The sequence below is a fragment of the Peromyscus leucopus genome, chromosome 1 (genome assembly GCF_004664715.2).
Source record: "Peromyscus leucopus breed LL Stock chromosome 1, UCI_PerLeu_2.1, whole genome shotgun sequence".
In the NCBI taxonomy this organism is placed as follows: domain Eukaryota; kingdom Metazoa; phylum Chordata; class Mammalia; order Rodentia; family Cricetidae; genus Peromyscus; species Peromyscus leucopus.
Genome location: NC_051063.1, coordinates 138,979,648 through 138,985,647, shown reverse-complemented (window position 1 = coordinate 138,985,647; position 6,000 = coordinate 138,979,648). Strand labels below are relative to the sequence as shown.

At 50.3% G+C, this 6,000-nt stretch overlaps 1 pseudogene; it reads left to right on the top strand.

The window, feature by feature from the left end:
• The first annotated feature begins 626 nt into the window (after positions 1–626).
• LOC114709446 overlaps positions 627–6,000 on the top strand; it is a 48,822-nt pseudogene continuing 43,448 nt past the window's right edge.

Sequence of the window (6,000 nt, the reverse complement as noted above, 5' to 3'; positions counted from 1 at the left end):
TTCAGGGTTGGCTTATTCACACCTACACCATCAGGGTCAGCTTACTGTGTTGCCCAGGCAAGGTGCAGGAGCCATTCTCCTGAGTGCTGCAGCTGGTAAAGGGTAGGGACAATTCTTCCTCTCTTATGACCTTAGGGCCAGCTCTCCCAACTGCCTCAGGTGTCAAGGGGAGGGGGCTCTTGCTCCCAGATCTCCCAAGCTCATGTTCTCCAGGCCTGTTCACCCATAACCCCCACCCCCACTCAAGAGGGTCAGCTCTCCTGTGCTGCCCCGGGGAGGAGCAGGGCCTGCTTTCCTGAGTACTGTGGGTGGTGAGGGGAAGAGACAAGGAGGGGAGCATCTCTCCCTTGCTCACACTGATGCTGTGCAGGACAGACAAGTAGTGGGCCAGCCCTCCGATGCTCATACATTTTGGGCCGGCTCACCCAACACCCTTGTCAACAGGGTTGGCTCTCCTGTGCTGCCCAGATGAAGTGCAGGGCCTGCTCTCCTGAGGGCTCCAGTTGGTGAGGGGCAAGGACAGCTCTCCTGATCTTATGACCTCAGGGCCAGCTCTCCCACCACCACAGGCCACAAGGGGTGGTGGGTGGGTAGGGGGCATCTCTCGCTCACCCGTCCATGCCACGATGGCAGATGAGGGGCGGGACCAGTTCTCCCGAGCTCATGTTCTTGGGCTGGCTTACCTATGCCTCATCAACAGGGTCAGCTCTATCCTGCTGCCCACGTGAGGTGCGGGGCTAGCTTTCCTGAGTGCTGCAGCTGGTAAAGGGGAAGGTCAGCTCCCTCGCCTGCCGCAGGTGGCATGGGTGAGTGGGGAAGGCATCCTTTCCTTGCCCTCACCACCACACTGCACATGAGAGGGTGGGACCTGCTCTCCCATTCTCACTCTCTCAGGACCGGCTCTCCCCCAACTCCTCCACCTCTCCCCACACCCACCGTGGGCCCTGGATGCAGCCCAGGCCCAGACATCACCATGGCCCTGGGTGGCAATCAAGTCACTCACCTCAGTTCGATCCTCACCACTTTAACCTCTTCAGACATGCCTCTGTCCACAGGACATGAGTCTTTCTGTCTTTCTCTCTCTCCCATACCACACCATACATATGCTCACCATAATAGTGCCCGACTGCCGGGCACCACTCATGTTTTCTCTTAGATGCTTGGATTGAAGTGCCCCAGGCATACGTGTGGGTCTCCTAGTCCTGCTCTCTCTGTGATGGCGCTTGGGCAGGGCTGTGTTTTCTCCTTAGTACCTGGAGCAGGCCGCCCTAATTATTTCTTATGGAAGCATTAGATGTGTTCCCATCCTCATCCCTCCTGACTGTTCTTGGGCTTGGATGTAGGCTTTTCCTGCCCCCAAATTTGAACTGAAATGTCAGTGGTTGCTGTATCTTAAGCCTGCTGGTCTTTGCACAGGAAGTATATGCCATTGACTACACCATTTCTTGGGTCTCCAGCTTCCTGACTTAACCTTCAGATCTTTGAACTTGAGCCGGGAGATGGTTCAGTTAGTAAAACACTTGCTTTCCCACAAGCACAAGGACCTAAGTTCCGATGCTGAGCACCCATGGGAAAAGCCAGGGGCAGTGTTACACACCTGTACTCCCAGTACTGGGGAGGTAGAGACAGGAGGATCCTCTAGGCTCACTGGCCAGCTGGCCTAGCCAAATCAGGGAGCTCCAGGTTCGGTGAGAGACCTTGTCTGAAAAAATAAAGGTGGAGAGTGGTTGAAGAAGACACTGAATGTTGACCTCTGCCCTCCACACACACATGTGTGCACGTATCTGGACACAGGTCTACAGGTACTTACGTGAACCATATATGATACACACACACACACACACACACACACGCACGCACGCACGCACGCACGCACGCACGCACGCGGAAATGGATCTTGCACCTCATCAGTCTACAGACTGTGTGAGCCTGTTCCTTATAATGACCTTATCATGTACACCTCCTTTTGACTGCTTCTCTTTTTCCAGAGCCCCTGATGCTTTGCTTGAACTTATTTGGTGCAGAAGTTCTGGAAGGTGGTCTGCTGTTCCCAGAGTGTTCTGATTCTGACTCTTCAGAGCTGCCCTAGATGGGCTTATTTTGTGTCCCTCTGCTTATTAAAGAGCTTCTAGGAGGAAGAGGAACATCCCAGCGATGTACATCTCCATCTCCATACGGGAAGTCCAGGGAAGTTTCCAAAGGGGGGAAGACCTGCCCTGCCCGCTTTCTGCTCTTCCACAAGCCCTTCCCTTCCTTCATGCCGTCACGCCCACCCCACCTCCTTGGTCACTTTCTCTGTCTCCTTTCACTGGGTCTCATAGAAAAACTCTCTCCATTTCTGTGCTTTTGGGGAGTTAAATGCCAGCCGTGTCTCCCCCCAAAGCCTGTCATTTTCCTTTAGTCCCACTCACTGACCCTGTAAATGGCATTGGATGCACAAGAGCTAGGACAGTCATTAGCTTAAAATGACTTCTAAAAAAATCGCTCACAGCTCCGGAATCATGTCTTTGAGGGAGAAAAAAAGGCACCCTACAGTAAATTCTCTGGCATCCTTGCCTGCCCAGCTGGAGTCTGATTGCCTGAGAAGGACAGGCTGTGTGCACCTGAGGTGAGCGATAGAGCACCCCTGCTGCCCTGAAGGTTCGCTCCCAGGACCCACACGTTTCCCCCTTGTTTCTCTGAAAAAATGACTTGAACCTTTCCTCTGAAATCTCTCAAAACGAAGATTCTCTGTGTTTCCTGTTTGAGTGTTAGCAAAAGCAGACTGTGCAGAGGAAGACGACGAGGGGCGGGGGAAGGTCTGATTAAGCTTCACAGTGCACAGAGTGAACTCCCTTGCGCCTTAGAAGTGTTAGGGACTGAATTCAGCACCCGGAACTGTTTGCCCATCCCCACCTTCCTCTTCCTCTCCCTGGTCCTTCCTTTCTGTGTGAAAACCTGAGATATTCTGGAACCCTTTTTCATTATGGTCTCCTTTGACTTAGGAATGTCGGTTTCCTGAGGGGAAAAGAGCACCCATAAGACCGTTGTCCATTTGAGAAGGGCACATCTGCATTAAGCCGTCTTTGATACCAGGGGCATACTGTCCCCTCTCTTCCCGTGATGCCCCAGTTCCCTTGAGGCCATGTTAGATACCAACCATCTCAAGGTGGCTGCTGCCTCAGAGACATGAGCCCATTTGCTTCAATTTCTACCATTTCTTTTGATCCATCTCCAAGTCTTGCTCTTCCCCCTCCCCCAGCTGTGTTGAGTCTACCTTCAATCTTACATTGTTTTTGTTTCTGGCTTTTCCTTTTCACTCTTTCCAACAGTTTGTTGGCTGCTGAAATAAACTCTCTGATCAGGGAAGTTGTCCACTTTTCCTACTAAGTCATTGTTCCCACTAATCATTTTATGTTTGTAGAGTGCCTTGGTCAGTGTTCTATCGCTGTGAAGAGATACCATGACCATAGTAACTCTTATAAAGGAAAACACTAAATTGGGCTGGCTTACAGTTTCAGAGGTTTAGTCCATTATCGTCATGGTGGGACATGGCGGTGTGCAAGCAGACATGGCTCTGGAGAAGGAGCAGAGAGTGATACATCTCGCAGGCAACAGGAAATTTTCTGAGACACTGGATATGGCTTGTGCGTACATGAGACCTTAAAACCCACCCCCACAGTAACACACTTCCTCCCACATGGCCACACCCACTCCAACAAGGCCATACCTCCCAATAGTACCACCACACAACACACAGAATTAACATCTGTGTTAGATTTAAGTACTCTGTTGATTAGTTTGTTGTTGCTAGAGTTTTCCGCCTTGCCCACAGTCAGGACAAATCTTTGTCACCCGCCAGTCCCACAGCTGCTCAGACCCAACCAAGTAAACACAGAGACTTATATTGCTTACAAACTGTATGGCCGTGGCAGGCTTCTTGCTAACTGTGCTTATAGCTTAAATTAGTCCATTTCCATAAATCTATACCTTGCCACATGGCTGGTGGCATACCTGCATCTTCACATGCTGCTGGTCATGGCGGCGGCTGGCAGTCAGTCCTTCTGCCTTCCTGTCCTTTTATTTCTCCTCTCTGTTAGTCCCGCCTATCCTTCCTGCCTAGCCACAGCCGATCAGGTTTTATTTATTGATCAATCAGAACAACTTGACATACAGATGTTGGGGACCGACTCTGGACAGCTGTGTCTTGAACCTTGTGTTACCTGCCACGATTTATCAAGCCTCGTGTAAATAGGAGGCTTTTAGTCTAACCTAGGAATGTAGGATTAAATAAACCTCTTTAAATCAGCTAGCTGCAGGGGCCTGGGACCAAAGCGACCTCCTGCTGACCCTCCTTAGGAATTTTCTTTGTCCTCTCCTCACTCCTGCTCCCCCTCCCTACCTGAAGCCCTGTTTATAAGCTCTAACACCAGTCAATAAAGTGAGACCTTGACGCAACTCAGACTGACTCTGTCTTTCTTCACGCGCTTGGTCTCCTTTCCCTCTCGCCCCCATTGATTCACAGGTGGTCCCTCCTCGAGACCCTCGAATAACCTGGCCTGCTGGACGGGTCAAGTGGCGCCCGAACGTGGGGCTCGAGGCACGGCGGCTCACTACTGGACGGCAAAGAGAAAACGTGGTCTGGCCAGACTCACTAGGGTAGAGGTGCCCCAACAGCATCACTCGTGCGCCGTGGGCAGCCTTGAGGTAAGTGCCGTTCATCAATCAATGGGTAAAGCACTCTCTAAAGAGGCTCTCTTCATTTAGGAAATGAAGATTTCAGGGAGAGGGGAATAAGAGTCAAAAAGAAAGAAAAAAAAAAAAAGATTTAATTAAGTTTTTCTGTTTTGTGGAAGAAATATGTCCCTGGCTGGTTATTAATGGCCCGGGCATCCACCCTTTGACGTGGAATAAAGTCAGAAAGGATATCAATAACTTGCTTAGGGACAGAGAGAATGTCCCTGATGCATTCTTTAGTTTCTATGGAGTAATCAGAGATGTTTTAAAGGATTCAGAAAAGGATAGTAGGGTGTCACATATTCTGGCACTTGCTGAGGACCTATTAAACGATGTGTCCATCCCAGAAGACGGTAAGAGTGAGGTTGCCACAAATCACATCGAACAAAAGACCAAAAGACCCCACCGGGACCCTCAAGGGTCCAGAGGTTTATTGACATCTACCGGTAAGAGCGCTCTCTGTCTTGTCTCTGTCTCTGTCTTGTCTCTGTCTCTGTCTTGTCTCATTAAGTTTTGTGCCAGTCGACTGATTTGTACTTTGCAGGCTCACTGGGACAGACGTGTCCGGACAGTGATCCTGGGAGGGAAAGAGAGACGTCTCATTCCCTGATTTGGGCAAGGGACCCCCTAGTCCCGAGCCATTTGGAGCCACCTCAGATGTGACCATTTGATTTTAGGAGTCTCCTCCAGGGAGTGCTCAGGAGAGGAGCATCTTTGGGTACCTTTCCCCTGGTGGAAGGAAGTGCCACTTTGTATTTTGTCCTGGGAAATTGTTAGAGCCATTCTGTGGGAGTTTTTTGTATGTTTTATTGTGGTCATTGTTACTTTACACTCTGTTTCTCTTCCAAGAAATAAGGTACATGTCTGACTGACAGGGATGTGAAAGCCCCCTGATGTCTGTTTGATCAAGGACAGGGATCCTCGAGTCTTTGGTGTGTTTTTGGTGTGATTGAGCCTGGAGGGTCACTCTCCACAGAGCACACCAGGCTGTCATTGTTCTTGGAGCTTTGTTGGTTGTCTTGTTGGGGCAAAGTTTTTCTTTTGCGTGCCCTTGGTCTTGTGTGTAGTGTGTTAACTGTTCTCATTGTTGACTTGACTGTGACGGACGCTATGGGACAGTCTCCTTCTTCTCCACTAGACCTTTGCCCAGCCCACTGGAGGGATGTGCGAGCCACAATTGAGGGGCTTGCTTGCTGTGAGTGAGGCCATCATCATCTCAGTGCTGATGTGCTGGTACTTGAATTGTCTGTATAAATATCATCTGTTTCTGCTACTCACCTCCCT